The 19,880-nt window shown below is 44.6% G+C and overlaps 1 pseudogene; it reads left to right on the top strand.

Annotated features, from left to right (window-relative positions):
* The first annotated feature begins 9,868 nt into the window (after positions 1 to 9,868).
* LOC119115100 lies at positions 9,869 to 16,087 on the top strand (annotated as a pseudogene).
* The last annotated feature ends 3,793 nt before the right edge of the window (positions 16,088 to 19,880 follow it).

Here is a 19,880-nt window from a genome sequence, read left to right as displayed (position 1 = left end):
CTGGATATTTGGACATAGCTTGTCACAAGGGTCAGTATTGGGCTCTAAATTGTTTATTTTGTATATAAATGATATGTGCAAAGTCTCTAAAGAACTAAAACTCGTCAATTTTGCAGATGACACCAATATCTTTTGTTCAGGTAATAACATCCAACAAGTGTCTGACTTCATAAGACCAAGTCGGGTTGTTATGATGCGTCTAGTGTGTTGGTGGAGTGCCCAGTGCATGTCACTTCTCACTGTCAACCCTCACCGCTGGCTAGCAGTATGCGAACGGGAGAGCCGAGTGCGTAAGTCTCTCCCTGCCAGTACAAAGCCTCTCTAACAGCAAGCCCTATGTAGTGCCTCCACGCGGCGACACATGGTAACTGGGTACAACACGGACCCAGGCTAAACTACAAGGAGGTTTGGCCCCTAGACGTGCGGCACGCAGGCCCACCGGTGTGTGGACACGCCCTGGTGCCCACGAACCAGCCCCCAACTATGGGTTAAATAGTACCACTGCCCAGTGGGCTCCTCGGGAGAGGAATGGGCTAAGGGAGTTAACCCCTACAGAAAATCAATTTCCCCTTGGGTTGGTGTCAGGAAGGGCATCCGGCTGTAAAAAGTTTTGCTCCAAAAATTTTCTCGGTATAGGACTCTCAACCACGAGATGGCCATGGACTGTCCCCGGTGGAAGAAAGCCATACTGAGAATCCAGTCCAACCCAGCGGCGCCTGGAACATGGACTTTAAACCGATGATGATGATGATGATGATGAAGTGGAATCAGAGTTAAATGAGGAAATGAAAAAAATAAAAATATGGTTTGACTGGAACAAATTATCATTAAATGTATGTAAGACCAAGTTCATGTTATTTGGCAAAGGCACCGCGAACATAAAGGTACGAATAGAAATAGATGGGACTATTATTGAAAGGGTGCAGGAAAACAAATTTCTTGGGGTTATAATAGATGACAGGCTGAGTTGGAAGCCACACATCAAACACGTACAGTCAAAAAGTTCAAGAAGCATTGCAGTCATATACAAAGCAAAAGAATTACTGGATTATCATTCACTTCGGACACTTTATTGTTCACTTGTCTTGCCCTATTTGCATTACTGTGCTGAGGTTTGGGGGAATACTTACACAACTTCACTCTAGCCACTTATCATCCTGCAGAAAAGAGCAATAAGGACTATTCATAAAGTCAATTACTTGGAACACAAACCTACTTTTCATACAATCCAAACTATTGAAATTCACTGACATAGTATCTTATCAAACAGCAATCATCATGTAGAGGGCAAAAGCAAAACAACTACCAGAAAATATCAGAAACTTATTTAGGAATCGGGAGGGAGGTTATAAGTCAAATCCGACACTCACACTGTCACCTCCGGTGTCCCCCAGGGATCTGTACTCGGTCCTACCCTCTTCACTCTCTACATACTACCCCTCGGCAATATAATCAGGAAGTTCGGCATCTCATATCATTGTTATGCGGACGACACCCAGCTATACCTCAAACTTGACCCCCCGCCCTCCATAACCCAGCCTTCTCCATCTCCCTCATCCATCCTCTCCCTGTGTCTGGAGGAGATAAAGGCGTGGATGAATCTCAGCTTCCTGCAAGTTAACAGTGACAAAACCCAAGCCATGTTAATTGGCACTCCCCATCAGATCCATACCTGCCCAATAACAAGCATCTTATTCGCCGGTCTCACTATTCCCCTCTCAGCCACTGTCACCAACCTGGGTGTGAAACTGGACCCTCAACTCAACCTTGAGTCACACATAAAACACATCTGCAAAAACCTCCTTCTTCCACCTCAGAAATATTTCCAAACTCCACCCCACACTCACCCTGACGGATGCTGAAAAACTTTGCCTTTGTCTCCTCAAGGCTAGACTATTGTAACGCACTCCTCATCGGGATCCCTAGCAAGAGCCTCCAGAGGCTTCAGTACATTCAAAACAGCGCTGCTAGGATCCTGATGAGGGTGCGGAAAAGCAATCACATCACACCCATCCTCCGTTCTCTGCACTGGCTCCCCATCAAATTCCGAATTGATTATAAGATCGCCCTCCTCACTCACCATTGTATCCTCGGACATGCTCCCCCATACCTCAAAGAACTCCTTGCCCCAAAACCTGCCACCCGAAGCCTCCGCTCATCCAATTCACACCTTCTCCACGTTCCGAAAACCAAGCTGCGCACCATGGGCGACCGGGCCTTCTGCCATACAGCCCCTACACTGTGGAACTCCCTCCCCGACCACCTAAGAGCACCCCAATCCACTGACTCTTTCAAAACTGGACTTAAAACTCACCTCTTTACCTTAGCATTTCCGTAATTTCTCTCATATCTTGGTTGTCGTCCAGTTGTTTTATACTTGTCCTTGTTTTGTTTTCTTGTTTTTTATCTGCCATGTAGCACTTTGAGATTCCCCCGAATATAAAGTGCGTTATAAATATAATTTATTATTATTATTAAGTCAAGGGGGAATCACAACTTCAAAATCTTAAACATTAGAACAACCTTAAAAAGTTTCTGTATAACTATAACTATGGAACAGTCTAAGTGAGGAACTCAAGCAAAGTCCAAATATACACCAGTTTAAAAAAATGTACAAAAATGTCTTGTTTAGCGGGTACAAGGACTAAAAATGCCAAATGGCTACACAAAAGCAAAAATGAAACAGAAAAATAAGTTTGAAAGTGTGTCTACTTGTGTTCTGTTGTAGATTTATATGTTGAATCATTAGTTTAATGGATAAAGTGAGAAAGGGGTAGGAATCTAAAAAGCTATGCTTCCTCCTACTCCTTTTCAAGCATTCTTTGGTATTCATTTTTTTTCAGTTTGTTTGTTTGTTTGTGAACACTTTAAAGTGTTATTTGTTTTCTTTTTTATCTTTTTATGTTTTAAATATGTTTGAAATAAAGATATCAATCAATCAATCAATCAATCAATCAATCAAAGCACTCACGCCTAGGGGCAATTTGGAGTGCTCAATTGGCGTACCAAGCATGATTTTGGGATGTGGGAGGAAACCAGAGTGCCCGTAGAAAACCCACACGGGCAAGGGGAGAGCATGCAAACTCCACACAGGGAGTGTTAAGGTGGTGCTCACTCTAACTTATTTTGCAAGAACCACACGGGAGACAAGTAAGTCCTTTTAGACACCTGCAGGTGGAGAGTCCAGTCGTCGCTGTGCTTACAGCGATGGTCAAAGGAGGTCTGACTCTGGCCTCATGCAGGAGCATTTTTATTGAGAGAAACAGAATGGGGTTGAGAGTGGGGGTGTGGGTGGACAGGATGGGGTTGAAGCCCCTGGCCTGCTGATCAAAGCATAGCAGGGGGTCTTTTACGACGTTGTGTAAACAAAGCAACTTTGATTGCTTCCTCTGCAGCTAGTCAATCAGTTCAAAAGATCTTAGCACTTTGGTCTACTACTTTTGTTAAGACAGGACAAGCTAGGTAAATTATTACAGGTTACATTCCAACATAATCATACGATGAAGATAATCTGTAAACCCTAACATATCCCTCCTGTTTTATCATATGATTATGCCAACCCCGATCAATCAAACATAAGTAAGAAAATACAATGACAGCAATAATTTCCAGTGAAGATGAGGTTTTCCCTCAATACTCCAGTCCAAATTTTGTGTGAGTTAAAAACCTGCGGCTAGATATTATTTTGCAGGAAAAGTCTCACACGGTCCCTCTGCCTTAGGCGACCAGAATGTTATCAATAACAACAGTTCAAGATAAAAATTGCTCGTGATTGTTCAGCCGTTGGGGGCTTGGCACGCCCACTGGTGGAGGGTGAGCCCAATTCTCACCCCCTTCGCAGCTCTGCTCCGTCCGGGGAGAACTTGGAAATATCTGCCGCGTGGTCGTTGTCTTCAGTGGCTCAGGGTGGACTACCTGGCCACCAAGGGGGAAGAGGATTATTCTGCCTCTGTTTGAACTGGGGCCGGGGACGCTGTCGATGGCGGATCTGGTTCCTTGCAGGAACCCTTCACTGGGGCGCACTGGGACAGATGATACCACGTATCTCCATCAATTCTGAGTCCTTACTTCACGTGCTCCTCTTTTCAATGTTTTGGTTGTCCTGGTTACAGAGGCGTTGCTACACTAAAGGGAGGGGAGATTGTGTCTGTAGCAACGCTGATTAGCTAAGGAATGTAGTGTGGTGTGAATTAGCACTTCATTGTCGGCCCGTGACCCCCGCAGAATTTGTCCCCTTTCCTCAACCAGCTGTTCTTCTCCCATGGTTGGCTGACTCGTTCTCGAGTGTGATCAGATAACTTGAATTGCCGCTTTCCTGTGGAACAATGCAACTAAACCTTAGCTAACTTTATCTACTTGGTAAATTAACACACAATAATAATGAGTAACTTGTCCTAAACACTTCAACACACATTAAGTAAAGGTGAGGTAACTGGTATGCAGTTCCTTAAACAAACATTGAGTAAATATGGGATAACTTGTATGCAACTACTTCAAACTGTATATAACACTTAAAAAAGAAAAACAGTTCTGATCAACAACAATCTATGAACCAAACCTACAGTTAACTAAAAGGAATGAAGTTTCTTTGAACCAAATAAGAACATTTCGCCTATGCAAATAATCTCTGCTCATTGTTAGTGAAGGCCTCTTACAGGAACAAAAACACACACACAACAAGGACAGGAAGGATACATATGGCTGATAGGGATCAAAAGACATCCCTGTCACTAAAGAGGAAGAACCTAGATAAAAGGAAAGTCATAAACTCGTAAAGACAAGGCCTCCAGGTCTGGCAGGCCAAGGCTTCACTTAAATTATTATTATCCTGTTTATCACATATTTGCTCAATCTTTACATGACCAAAAACAACCACTTCTCTCGATTTTCAGGTGTCGGATCACAAGTATGAGCACAAATATATTTACACCAAAAAGGATAAATGTTGCGACATCATCATTCGGAAATACACAGATCTGGGAAAAAGTCTGTAAACTCAAATGCAAAAATTGCATCATCATCGTTATCAACATGCTGGCGTTCAGACATTAGGCATACCCGGGGCATCTCGTCTTCCATGGGCGATATTGCTGTAGTGATGAGACGATTAAACAGGGCACGCAGACATGCAATACAACAACATCCACACAAGGTGAGTATAGCAGCAATTGAGGACACAAGGGCTTTATACTTCCCAAAAGCAGTCTGTAAAGCCTAACAGGGAGGGTCGGAGTCGAACCAGCATCCTCCTAACTGAGATGCAGACGTGCTAACCAGTGCGCCACCGAGCCGCATTATATTAATTTGTGCAATAATTTAACTTTTAAGAATTGTGCATTTTACTCATATTTTTACTTATTTTCACACGTGTCTGACTTCATAAGACCAAGTCGGATTGTTATGATGCGTCTAGTGTGTTGGTGGAGTGCCCAGTGCATGTCACTTCTCACTGTCAACCCTCACCGCTGGCTAGCAGTATGCGAACGGGAGAGCCGAGTGCGTAAGTCTCTCCCTGCCAGTACAAAGCCTCTCTAACAGCAAGCCCTATGTAGTGCCTCCACGCGGCGACACATGGTAACTGGGTACAACACGGACCCAGGCTAAACTACAAGGAGGTTTGGCCCCTAGACGTGCGGCACGCAGGCCCACCGGTGTGTGGACACGCCCTGGTGCCCACGAACCAGCCCCCAACTATGGGTTAAATAGTACCACTGCCCAGTGGGCTCCTCGGGAGAGGAATGGGCTAAGGGAGTTAACCCCTACAGAAAATAAATTTCCCCTTGGGTTGGTGTCAGGAAGGGCATCCGGCTGTAAAAAGATTTGCTCCAAAAATTTTCTCGGTATAGGACTCTCAACCACGAGATGGCCATGGACTGTCCCCGGTGGAAGAAAGCCATACTGAGAATCCAGTCCAACCCAGCGGCGCCTGGAACATGGACTTTAAACCGATGATGATGATGACACGTGTACTTGCCATTGCTACTTTTCTATACTGTCTCCAGCTCTCCCCTTATTTGGGTTTTACTGATGTTATAATGATTTCTGTGAAAGTTTGTCAGTTGTGATAGTGGATATGCACTGACGTCACAGATCGGGGCGGCCATTTTTGTTTGGGTGGCAAAAAGCCTCATCCGCTGCCACTGGACTCGTGAGGATGGTGGCCTGGGTGGGTGTCGTGAGTGATTATTTCGTCCAGTTGGACCAAGAAAGCCGTAAGAGATACATTGAAAAGTTGAAAAAATATAACAGTCGTGTTGATCCGCTGTGGAAACCAAGTAAGAACGCCACCAGCTGAAGCGTAGCAGGAGCTGGGACAGCAAGCGCTTGGTCCTCGGAAAAGGCGACTTTTCCGCCAGTAACGACATTTACAACTATTTGATAGTTGTTTTTCAGACAAGCTTGATATAAAAAGGGAAACTGGCGGATCCAGTTTGGTGTTTCAGGTGGGGCCGAACTGATCTTTGGGTGGATCCGCCTGTGGCTGTACCCTGTATCCGCCAGTGACAATGGATGATTCTGACTTATAATTGTAGATATGTGAACAATCTAATTATTAGAAACTAGCAATTGGACAAACATACTGTAATTGTAAATAAAACGTTTATGGAGGCAAACTACCTTTGAGCAACACGCTCGTTTTATTGGCATCAAACATCCACTTCCCGACTCCCTTATCACAGGCCGTGCAGCCAACATGAACTTCCCCCAGGCTCCCGTAATTACCCTGCTATGCGCGCAGGCGCAACCCACATTCTATATACTACCGTATATGACATCTCCCCCTTTTAGCATGTTATCCCTATAACATCTTAAGAATATTTAAACTGAAAGTGCAATAGGATGACCCTATAAAATAAACAAACTCAAATATGATGTCACGAATCGGAGTGGAAATGGAGCTGGGTGACCAAGTGCAGCTTGGACCAGGGTTTATTGGCGGAACTCAAAATACAGACTCGATAAACTGACATAACTCACTAACAAAACCAACAACAGGACTGATCAAAAAAGACGTGAAACAAAAAGACAGGGTGACATTACCAATGACAGCAACAAGACAACAGGAACCAAAAAGACATCATGACATTAACAATGATCCGACAGGGAGTGACACACAGACAGGACTTAAATACAAGACAGGTAACGAGAGGCAGGTGAGAATGATCACACTAATCATGGGCACACAGGAGGGGAGGGGCGAGCACACAGACACACGGACAGAAACCACGGACATGATCGGGGACGAGTCGTGACAATGTGTCCGAGAAACCGCAGCTGACTCTGCCTAATGGAGCACTTCTCCTGATTCAGCTTCAGGCCCGCTGTCTCTATGCACCACATCACAAATTTCACCACACCCAGATGTGTGTGTGACAATCATTGGGTCTTTTTTTGGGGTCTTTTTTCTCCAGGCGACTGTCATGCTCCTTTTCTGTGGCCCCATAGACTAAAATGTCGTCCATGAAAATCTCGACGCCTTCTAGTCCATCCAAAGTCTCCATCATCTTCCTCTGGAAGATTTCTGGTGGTGCTTGTAATACCAAATGGCAGTCGCTTAAAATTAAACCTGCCAAAGGGCGTGATGAAGGTGGTGAGCTTCCAACTATCTGGGTGCAAAGGAATTTGGAAAAATCCGCTCGCAGCGTCCAGGGAAGAGAACACTGTCGCCCCGCTTAGCTTTGCTGTGATCTCGTCGGTGGTGGGCAGGATGTACTGTTCTCTTTTAACAGCCTCGTTGAGCCTCTTGAGATCCACACAGATGCGGGCTTTGCCTGAGCTTTTCAGGACCGGCACCATGGGCGCACACCATTCGGTCGGCTGTGTCACCCTCTCTATGATGCCGTTTTCTTCCATCCTCCGAAGCTCCTCTTTGACCTTTGGTAGCATAGGGAGGGGTACACGTTGCGCTGTGTAAACAGCATATGGCTGAGCATCCTCTCTCAGCGTTATTTTCACTGGTTCAGTCTTTAATGTCCCATGCTCCCCGAATGCTTCCACATATCCACTGTGGCCCTTGTTGCCGACAGTTTCCTCCACTCTTCTCACTAGATTCATAGTCACTGACTACTACTGAGTAGGTTGTTTACAGTAAGGCCGCGGACAATGTACGCCGTGAGTGGGTGTGTCTTACCCTTGTAGGTTACAGTGCTTTGGATTTTGCCTAGGCACTGTAGCTCGCCACCTGGACTGTCCAATGGCATATCCGTAGGCTCCAGCGGTCGAAAAGGGATGAGTGAATGGTAGGTCTCCTCGCAAATGATACTCACATCTGCGCCAGTGTCAATTTTGAAGTTGATTGATGTGGAACCCATTATTACCTTAACGGGCTACTGATCTGGTGACCCACCCGACTTACTCACAGCCCCCATGAAATACGGATCCGACCCCGGCTTCTGCTGTGGCTCCTCCTTTTGTTCTCTGACCTCACTCACTGTTTTCTTGTTCTTACAAACCTTGGCCCAGTGTCCAACCTTGTTGCAGGAGTACCTTGTTGCAGGAGTTACATAGCTGGGCAGTTCTCTTCTTTGCCATGCCACGCTTTCCCGCACTGTCCACATTGTCCTCTATTTCCTCCCTTTTTCTTAAAATGGCGGCCTTTGTCCTGATTGCGCTTGTGGGTGACCTCGCGTACTGTCCCCGCTGCCTCCCCCTGCATGCTGACACGTGAAGCGACTTCTTCCGCCTGCCTGACCGTCTCTATGGTCAGCGCTAGGGTCAAGTCCTTGGTCAACGGCAATTTACGGGAGACTTCCTTATCGAGGATTCCTACTACGATCCGCTCACGGATATTCTCATCCTTTGTTATGCCGAAATCACAATGCACAGCAAGGTCGTATAAAGCCCGAATAAAAGTCTCAGCTTTCTCACCCACTCTTTGTACACGCTGATGGAAGCATGCCCGTTCATGTATTACATCCTGCCGCGGGACAAAGTAGTTGTCGAACTTTGCTAGAACAATTGAAAAATCCTCATCTTCATCTTCTGCAAACACAAACGAACGGTAGATATTCTCCGCCTCGCTTCCCATTGCATAGATCCGGCTGCTAACCTGCACAGCGCTATCTTCCTTGTCCAATTTGGTCGCAGTTCTGAATCTTACAAAACGCTGCTTCCAATCCGGCCATTCTCCTGGCTTGTCAAAGGAAAAGTTGCTCGGCGGGTTGAACTTTGCCATGGTCCACTTTTACTTCTGACACCATGGAAATAAAACGTTTATGGAGGCAAACTACCTTTGAGCAACACGCTCATTTTATTGGCATCAAACGTCCACTTCCCGACTCCCTTATCACAGGCCGTGCAGCCAACATGAACTTCCCCCAGGCTCCCTGCTATGCGCGCAGGCGCAACCCACATTCTTTATACTACCGTATATGACAGTAATGAAGCTGTGTAATTATGCATTCCTTAGGTCATGGCCGAGTAGCAGCAAGAAAAAAGGAATATCCGAGCAATACCTCACAGATGAATGTTGACGTCAATAAAACAAAATTACGTACCTCCCACAAAGTGGAGTGAGCAGATGTATGAATGGATAGTTGGCTTCCAAAGCTTGGAACTGTTGCGGCCATGTTCCGCCCTACGAAGCGCCGCCACCCAGCTATCCTTTCTGGTCTGGTCCGCAGGGAACCGATACATCTTCTTGGTATCGTCTTTTTGGAAGCGATAGGCACATCCAATGGCACAACAACTCTTCACCATGGTCAAAGTTGCACCGTAACAACTCTGCCACGATCTGCCACCGATAAAATGCTAAGAAAATGCCCCCAGTGCACGTTATTCGACTTTTTCAATTTATAACTTTGACAGTTCAGTTCTCAGAATCCTAGTGGCCGTTTGTCTACCGTCGATCATCGGACACAAAGTACGTATGGCTGCGGATCAGGAGGTTTGTACGGCTTCGTGCACCAACTGCACCCTTCTCTTAGAGAGGTTGTCCCTGCTAGAGGGACGTGTCCGCCAGTTAGAGCAGAATTGCGCGATAACAGTAGATGTGACGGACACAGACGCGGACTGTAGTCAGCCCGCTAGCCCAGTTAGCATTAGCCCCAAGCGGCTTGCTAATTGCGATGAGCCAGGTAAGACGCATAGCCGTCCAAAGTCATCTCGGTCTACTGGCCCTCGCACTTTGGTCATAGGTGACTCCATTACCCGAAATAGTAAGCTTAAAAATCCAGCCAACAACAGCGTAGTTCCAACAACACTAGCTACTCGGACATAGTGATACACGTCGGCTCCAATGATGTTAGGGTGAGACAATCAGAGCTCACAAAGAAAAACATAGCGAGGACTTGTGATCTCGCCAGAAAGATGAGTCGGCATCGAGTATTTGTCTCTGGCCCCCTGCCTGGGAGAGGCACTGATGAGAGGTTTAGTAGATTAGTCTCCCTTAATCGATGGATCGCTGGGTTCTGTAAAAAGCAGGGACTGTATTTTATAGATAACTGGCCCTCCTTCTGGGGCCACCCCGACCTGCTGAGGAAGGACGGCCTTCACCCTAACCGTGAAGGCGCCTTCACTCTTTCTAGGAATATAGATTACTGTTTGAGCCACTCATGACAGGTCACTTTGGAGCAGGCCGGGGCACAGGTGATTAGACCACCTGTCAGGATGGGTTTGGAGTCTGTTAAGCTAAAGTTAACTAGCGCTAGGCTAGACTTCCAGCATGCACATAGCTCCTCGTGTAGACTAGAGCGTGACAGTTTGAATAGTGCTACAGTACACATAAACACACTTTCTACTGGGGTAGTAGACAAATCCAATCACTCCACCCTGACCGGTTTTGCTGATGAAACGGTGCCTGTTTCAGATAATTTTACATGTGTAACAAATATTTACTATCAAATTCCCACGGTCGTATCGTCCCACCGCGCTAACAAACATCTGAGAGGTGATGTCAGGCCTAGAGAACACAATTTTACTCGCATCTCCTTTAAAAATACTTCGATAGATACGCACCCTGATCGACCGATTACACAAACTCGGTTTTATGAATATTAGATCGCTTCATACGAAAGCAGTTCTCGTTAATGACCTCATCACGGAACATAATCTAAACGTTTTTGGTCTTTGCGAGACCTGGTTAAAACCTAATGAACTGCTGCCGCTTAACGAGGCCTCGCCTCCAAATGTTGTGAGCTCGCATGTGGCGCGTCCTCGAAAAAAGGGTGGGGGTGTCGCCCTCATCTCAAATTCCGAGCTTAGATTTAGGCCTCGTTCGATCAACGTATTTAAACCATTTGAAGTTCTCACTGTCCGATCCACCGCTTTACCGTCATTTTATCTTGCTGTTATTTACCGTCCACCCGGGGCTTACTCTGGCTTCCTGGATGAATTTTCAGAATTCGTGGCTGATCTAGTGACCAATGCGGATAATATAATTATCATGGGCGATTTCAACATCCACATGAATTTACCGTCAGAGCCACTTACTTCGGCGTTTCAGACTTTAACTGATACGTTTGGTTTTACGCAAGCCGTACATGCAGCAACGCATAAGAATGGAAATACCTTAGATCTGGTATTATCACAAGGACTTGCAACCTCAAATATAGCAGTACTGCCATACACTACTGTTCTGTCTGATCATTACTTAATAAAATTTGAAATTTTAGTTCCTTGTCAAAGACAAGAGAGCAATCAGAATTATAGGAGCCGTAATTTTAACTCCATGACTGCAACTGCGCTATCTGAGTTACTGTCGCCGGCAACCGCCATATTTCCCGCATACATCGGCTCTATTGATAATCTTACAAATGAATTCAATGCGACATTGTTAAATGCCATCGACTCTGTGGCGCCGCTACGTCTGAAAACTCGCCGTAGATTACCCACTCCGTGGTTCACAGATGAAACACGTACGCTTAAGCAATTATGTAGAAAGCATGAGCGCAGATGGCGTTTAACCAAATTTGAGGTTTTCCATCAGGCATGGCAGGACAGCCTCCTGAAATATAAAGATGCGCTTATCTTAGCAAAAACTCGTTATTTTTCGCAAGTTATTAATCTCAATAAAAACAATCCTAAACACCTATTTGATACAGTGGCAAAGCTGACACTACGCCAGACGACCCCCGATAGTTCCTTCCACTCAGCTGACGAGTTCATGAAATTTTTTGCTAAAAAGATTGAATCCATTAGGGACGAGATCAAGAATACCATTCCAATCGCTCAGTCGAGACCGCCGTTTACCAGCGCTGATGATCATGCAATAACCCTCTCAAATTTTAAAAGCGTGTCCCTTGAAAGGCTTACACAATTGGTTAGTGCGGCTAAACAGACAACATGTTTACTCGACCCTCTTCCAGCCAAACTACTTAAAGAATTATTTCAAATTTTAGGACCGTCCGTCTTAAATATAATCAATCTGTCTGTCTCCTCTGGGATAGTGCCAACAGCCTTTAAAACCGCTATCATAAACCGTTACTTAAGCGACCAAATCTTGACCCAGACTGTCTCAGTAATTATAGGCCAGTTTCAAACCTCCCATTCATAGCAAAACTTCTTGAAAAAGTAGTAGCGCAGCAGCTTATTGATTACATGGTCGCCAATAATCGATATGACTCTTTTCAGTCTGGTTTTAGAGCTAATCATTCCACTGAGACAGCACTTGCTAAAGTGACTAACGATCTCCTCATAGCTATGGATTCAAACACTTCATCTGTATTGTTACTACTCGATCTTAGTGCTGCCTTCGACACTGTAGACTTCGATATTTTATGAGGGCGTCTTAAAAGTTGTGTTGGTATTTCAGGGTCAGCACTAGGCTGGTTCCATTCCTATCTGACAGGACGCACCGAGTGGTCCATGGCAATACGTCCTCTGAGCTCTATAATGTTACGTGTGGTGTCCCACAGGGATCGGTACTCGGACCAATTCTATTTAATATTTAGCTCAGTGGCCTAGTGGTAGAGTGTCCGCCCTGAGACTGGAAGGTTGTGGGTTCAAACCCCGGCCGGGTCATACCAAAGACTATAAAAATGGGACCCATTGCCTCCCTGCTTGGCACTCAGCATTAAGGGTTGGAATTGGGGGGTTAGATCACCAACTGATTCCCGAGCGCGGCACCGCTGCTGCTCACTGCTCCCCTCTCCCCCAGGGGATGGATTAAAATCACACGGGGATGGGTTAAACGCAGAGGACAAATTTCACCACACCCAGGTGTGTGTGTGACGATCATTGGGACTTTAATCTTTAATCTTAATATGATTCCGTTTGGGGACATAATACGTAAATATAATATTAGTTTTCAATGCTACGCGGATGACACCCAATTATATATGCCGTTATCGATGACGGATCCGCGGGATTGTTGTAATCTTGAGGCGTGCCTTGCGGAGATCAAGCAATGGATGTCTCTCAACTTCCTTCGTCTTCACCCAGATAAAACTGAGATGTTGATAATTGGTCCAACTCGTTATCAACACTTATTTAAGGAAACCACTATAACTATAGATAACCGTACTATCACTCAGAGCGATACTGTAACTAATCTCGGGGTAATATTTGACCAAACGCTCTCCTTTCAAAAGCACATTAAGAATATAACCAGAATTGCGTTTTTTCACCTTCGTAATATTGCAAAGATTCGTCCGATCCTCTCGACCGGTGATGCGGAAACTATTATACATGCGTTCGTCACGTCGCGCCTGGACTACTGTAATGTATTATTCTCTGGTCTTCCTAAATCCCGCATCAAAAGTCTACAGTTAGTACAAAATGCTGCTGCAAGGCTGCTCTCACGGACAAGAAAATGTGATCACATTACCCCAATATTAGCCAACTTACATTGGCTCCCGGTCCATTTAAGATGTGACTTCAAGGTTCTTCTATTAACCTATAAATCACTGCATGGTTTAGCGCCTTCATATCTCGTCGACCTAGTTGTTCCTTATGTTCCGTCTCGTAACCTTCGTTCGCAAAAGGCTAGTCTTTTAGCGACACCGAGGGCCAAGAAAATGTCTGCAGGGTCTAGAGCAGGGGTGGGCAAACTACGGCCCGCGGGCCACATCCGGCCCACGGGACCGTTTAATCCGGCCCGCCAACCCTGAATTAATTGTATTATTAAACTTTTTTTTTTGTCATTTTGCCTGCAATGACTGCGTTTCCCCAGTAGATGGGGAACCGCTCGCCTGCGCATTTACTACCGGAAGCCGTGTCAGAAAGCTCGGTGCACACTCACAAGTGCGTGTACGTACGTACTCAGTAGTACGGACATGGCGCACTCGCGCTCTATTTGTATCAGTCCCGAATTTAGAGCGTGGGCTGTGACGACAGCATTCTTGTAATTCGCTCGCTGAGCTTTCAGATACAGTTTTACGCTAAAGCCACCCACAAACCTTCCCCTGGAATCCTTCCATTAAAATGAGTGGCCCGAAGAAAAGAAGTGAGTGCCTAATGTTAAAAGAGTGGCCAATTTGGCTCGACGTAAGCGACGTGACGTTCAGCCACATCAACCCGTCACAGATCGAGGTAAACGGATCTCTCCTAAGAATTGCCACAACAAATCTTACTCCAGACTATGATGCACTAGCAAAAAAGGGAGACCAACAACACTGTTCCCACTGAAAATGAAGGGGAGGCTCTCAAGTTTGTTGTAAAAAAATGCATTTTGAATATGATTTGTACACATAGCAGGGATTGAAACTAGCGACCATTCTCATTTTCAAACAATGCAGGATGCTCAAGGACATTGATGCACCACCTGTTTGCGACTAATCTTAACCTGTAAAGTTCTTAAGGCTTACTTTAAGGAAGTGTTTCCCGTTTCCTCACCTCTGTTACCAGGTGTTTGTGAGTTAAAACTCTGCTCTGATGTTCAGATACCCCTCACCGTGTTGCCGTTTTGATTACTTTATTTGGATGTATGCTTTCACCGATTCTTCAAGATGATATATTTGGTCAGAATGTTTGCTGTTTGATGTGATCTCATAAGATAAACATCTTTCATTAATCTGACCTGCAGGCACTGAAGTGATGGAGACTGTTATTCATAATAACAGTGTCGTATTTTATGAGAATCACTGATAGCAGATTTTTAGTGAATTATTTTTATTTTTTTTAATGCTGTTAATAAATGCATTTGTTTTCAAAAAACTTGTTTGGAATATCCATGCTTTACTACCTACTAAAGGCCAAAATATTTTATGCAATGACCTTTACAGGTCGCTTATATTACTTCACACAAACACTACATCCATCTGCTCCTGGTTCGGCCCTCCGGTACAAATTTAGAACCCAGTTCGGCCCGCGAGTCAAAAGGTTTGCCCACCCCTGGTCTAGAGCATTTTCTATTCGGGCTCCAGAGCTTTGGAATGCCCTACCAATGGATATTAGAACTGCTACCTCAGTAGAAACATTTAAGACACGTTTAAAGACACATTTCTATGATATGGCCTTTAATTAACCTGTAGTGGCCGATTTGGCTGGAGTTTGTTTTCGCTCCCTCTGCCCCCCCCCCCAACCCTCCCCCCACCCCTCCCCGGCTGGGGAGCTGGTTAGGTGGCACCCAAGCTGACAGCGGCTATCTGGATTCTCGTGGACCAATTCAGGATGGGGGAACTGCAGCTCAACCTCCTCGAAGACACTGCCAGGACAATTGAGGGCTCCTCCGGCAGCTCTTCGCTTTGACTTGGACATCCGCTTTTTCATTGATTTTCATATTATGTATTGTTTGTGCCCTCTCTGCATCCATTGCAGCCTGGTGATCCTGAAAGGGGGATCCTTCCATCTGTGGTCCCTTCTCAAGGTTTCTCATTTTCCCCTGGCAGGGTTTTTTTGAGTTTTTCCTTGCCCTTTTGGGTGCTTAAGATCAGGGGATGCTTTGAGAATAATTGTCAATTTTTGTCTATGTGAAGCCCTTTGAGACTGCTTGTGATTTAGGGCTATACAAATAAACTTGACTTGACTTGACTTGATTTTCCAGTTTCAACCTGACATTTTCAATTTTTAACTTTGACAGTTCAGTTTTCAGAATCCTATTTTCCAGTTTCAACCTGACCAGTTCATCAGATGTGACAGTTTGAGACTTCTTTTCCACCATATTGCTGCTGTGCTGATTTTGCAGGACTTGGGGGACTGTGAGACCTGAAAAATACATGAAAAAAAAAAACATAACTATTTTTACCCTTCCTGCAAAAGATACACATTTTTGGGGTAAGAATGCATGATTACATGTCAACCAACCTGACATTGATGAAAGCTCCAGAAGGGCTGTCGCAGCATCCTGCATCTCTGCGGTTGCGTCAGCATTGGTTTGAAGGTCAGCTGTGTCTTCCCCTGTCGTTTGGCTGCCGGAGCTGCATGGGGTCATCCTTCTCCTCTTTTTCACTGATGCATCAGGGGTGTCTACATTTCTTTGGGTTGGTGCTTTCCTTTTGCGTGCCATCCGCTTTATCTATTAGCAAAACATTGAAAGACAATGATACATTCTAAAATAAAACTCATGTGACAAATAACTACAGTAAGCCTCCGCTCATCCAATTCACACCTTCTCCACGTTTCGAAAACCAAGCTGCGCACCATGGGCGACCGGGCCTTCTGCCATACAGCCCCTACACTGTGGAACTCCCTCCCCGACCACCTAAGAGCACCCCAATCCACTGACTCTTTCAAAACTGGACTTAAAACTCACCTCTTTACCTTAGCATTTCCGTAATTTCTCTCATATCTTGGTTGTCGTCCAGTTGTTTTAAACTTGTCCTTGTTTTGTTTTCTTTTCTTGTTTTTTATCTGCCATGTAGCACTTTGAGATTCCCCCGAATGTAAAGTGCGTTATAAATATAATTTATTATTATTATTATTATTAAAAGAAAATAACACTGTAAGATGAAGCTACTTGAGATGTACAATTTCTTCAAAAGGTTAACAGAAAAGTGTTTAATTTCATTGAAGTAGCAGTGGCTTCCATGGGTAAACACGTGTTATGGTTAGCAATAGCATGCTTTGTACTGAGAAAGCAAACGATAAACTTACCTCCACAGACGTTGCAGTCGCTGGTATTGGATCGGGATTTTCAGATGTTGGCCCATTTCCATCGACAAAATGCAGAGAGCATATATATGTGTATTTGGTGACATTATGTACTGTAAATCCCTGCCATTTACAAGCTTCTACCCAGCGAAAGCATTTCTCTTGGTTCTTCCGCAGCTTTGGAAAAGATATGAAGAAAACTCCCCTCATATGATTCCGGTCAGCATTTCGCGAGTCGCTCCGGCAGACACCAAAGCAGCAGTGTTTTGTTGCAACCATGATAGGTACGTTAATGTTATTTCTGATTAAAAAAAAAATTAGCGAGTTGGTCTTTTGCGCTCCAGCTGTTTACTACCTGTGCGGCTCTTGTGTTTGTCCGAAAACGCGGCACATGCGTAGTTCGCTCTTCTAAAAATAGTAACTTTGGGATAATTGTGACAAGCCCTATTGACTCGTGTCTGTCCCCAGCTTCTTGCCAAAGTCACCTGGAATAGGCTAAATTGATCATTTTTTTATTCATGCCATGAGGAAAATTCAATTGTCATAGTCGCAATACACAGGGTAACAGAGAAATACAGTAGACAGATATATTGAATTGAGTTGAATTGAAAGAGGCATGTGACATCAGACGATCAAGTAGCAGAGATCAAGTTGAATAGTGGTGGCGTGAAACTTTACCCTGCTTCTTCAATAGAAAATGTATGTCGTCTATGATGCGAGAAAAAAAAAAGCACTTACAGAGAAACTCACACTTCCCATTTCTCTTCCCTCTCTTTCGCTCTTGTTGCTCATTTTGGGTGTCACGTGAAAGACAAGCGAAACATTAACACAGCTTAACGTTCCTGCGTGGTTTACACGACATTGTTAATGAAATTAATGCAACTTAGAAAGCCATTAAAAATATCGGAAGAGAATAAAAGTTTTTTTTTCTGAGCATCCGTCCATCCATCCATTTTCTATACCGGTTGTCCCCACGGGGTCGCGGCGTGCTGGAGCCTATCCCAGCATTCATCATATTTCATTCATTCACAATTAATTTTGTCACCTTTCTGTTTAAGATGTTATTTAACATCCAAGAAGTTAAAAAGTTAAAAGCACTCGGATTCGTCCAGTTTGTCATTGAAACAGGTTCAAACCTTGTGGAAGCTTTCACTTCAGTCGATCCATGCTGCAGGAAGCGTGTCCTTTGGCACCACCTGGTGGACAAAACGGGAAGAAAACGCGCATGCTGAAATCAATGTTTCAAACATTTGTACATTTATGAAAGTGTGAATAATGTGTTTCACCAGTGAAGGGCGCAGGGCAGCACTGGACTTTTCTCCAACCGAAGCTCGCTGACCTAAAAGACACGGTAACGTTGGAACCATTCTACTTTTAAACTTTTAGCCTTACAAGCTGGTTTGGCTTAGCTAGGGTGATCAAACGTCCTCTTTTCCCCGGACATGTCCTACTTTTGAGCCCAAGAAACACGTACGGGGGGAATTTCAAAAAACGTCCGGGATTTTGTTCGACTGCCTCAAACATAATACATGTACAGTACATTGTCAATAGAATTGCCACTCCATTCCATCCATCCATCCATTTTCTGTACCGCTTAGTCCCCACGGGGGTCGCGGGCGTGCCGGAGCCTATCCCAGCCGTCATCGGGCAGTAGGCGGGGGACACCCTGAACCGGTTGCCAGACAATCACAGGGCACACAGAGACAAACAACCATACGCACTCGCACTCACACCTAGGGACAATTTGGAGTGCTCAATCGGCCTACCAAGCATGTTTTTGGGATGTGGGAGGAAACCGGAGTGCCCGGAGAAAACCCACGCGGGCCCGGGGAGAACATGCAAACTCCACACAGGGAGGGCCGGAGGTGGAATCGAACCCGCACCCTCCTAACTGTGAGGTGGACGTGCTACCGAGCCGCCTGCCACTCCATTCCATTTAACTCAATTTCAGGTTTCAGGCATGTAAAGACATCCGGTTATCAAAATAAAAGCTTTAAATTCCTAATATACCTCACCATGTTTTAGTTTTGTCATTTTTCAAATTAAAAATGTGTTATTGACATGCACATTTAAAATAGCCTCAGCCCAGAGTGGGAAAACATAGCAGTGCATAAGCATTTAGAGACAACCAGTTTTCAAAATAAAATCAGTCAGTGAACATGTTTCGTCTCCTCTCGTGAACAATTCAGTGAGTGAATTTGAACTATGTAAGCCAGAATGTAGATTTACGATTTGCCAAGGAACGAAAGAACCACTCACTGAAACACCACTTCTTTTGTGCTCGTTTTCTCCATGCTAACGGCTAATGTGCAAGCGTATGAAGAGACCTCCCCTCCTTCAACTTTATTGCATGAAGGGATATGGGCTATGCAACAGCAGGGAGATTATGCTTCTCTTTATAATACTTACAGTAAATTTTAAATAACATATGTATGCATTTATACGAAATATTGATATCCAATCTATCTACTGCAATTTTACATTAGATTGCTGGTTTGAAATGTACTTTTAGTATTATTATTTGAATAAACTTTTATTTTAAAACTTGTCTGGTGTTTTATTCCTTGTTTTTATTTTTGCGCATGAAAACAGAAAAATCTGACATTTGGTTAACTGCTTAATATGACAATATGTGTTATGTAGCGTATTGGCCCGAATATAACACGGCGTTTTTTACATTGAAATAAGACTGAAAAAGTGGGGGTCGTCTTACATTCAGGGACTCGACATTATACCCATTCACAACGCTAGATGGCGCCAGATATCTTTAAAGCGAATGCTGAAAATGCTGGAAGCGAACCCCTGTCACGAAGAATAAAAATAAAAATAGCGGTAGCACAAAGGATAAAAATAAAAAATAGGGGTAAGAAAGAAAAGAAAATAACAGAAGAGATAACAGAAAATGGAGAAAC

Source organism: Syngnathus acus, chromosome 21 (assembly GCF_901709675.1).
Source record: "Syngnathus acus chromosome 21, fSynAcu1.2, whole genome shotgun sequence".
NCBI lineage: Eukaryota > Metazoa > Chordata > Actinopteri > Syngnathiformes > Syngnathidae > Syngnathus > Syngnathus acus.
The sequence above is the reverse complement of the archived record's forward strand: the minus strand, read 5'-3'. Positions and strand labels throughout refer to the sequence as shown.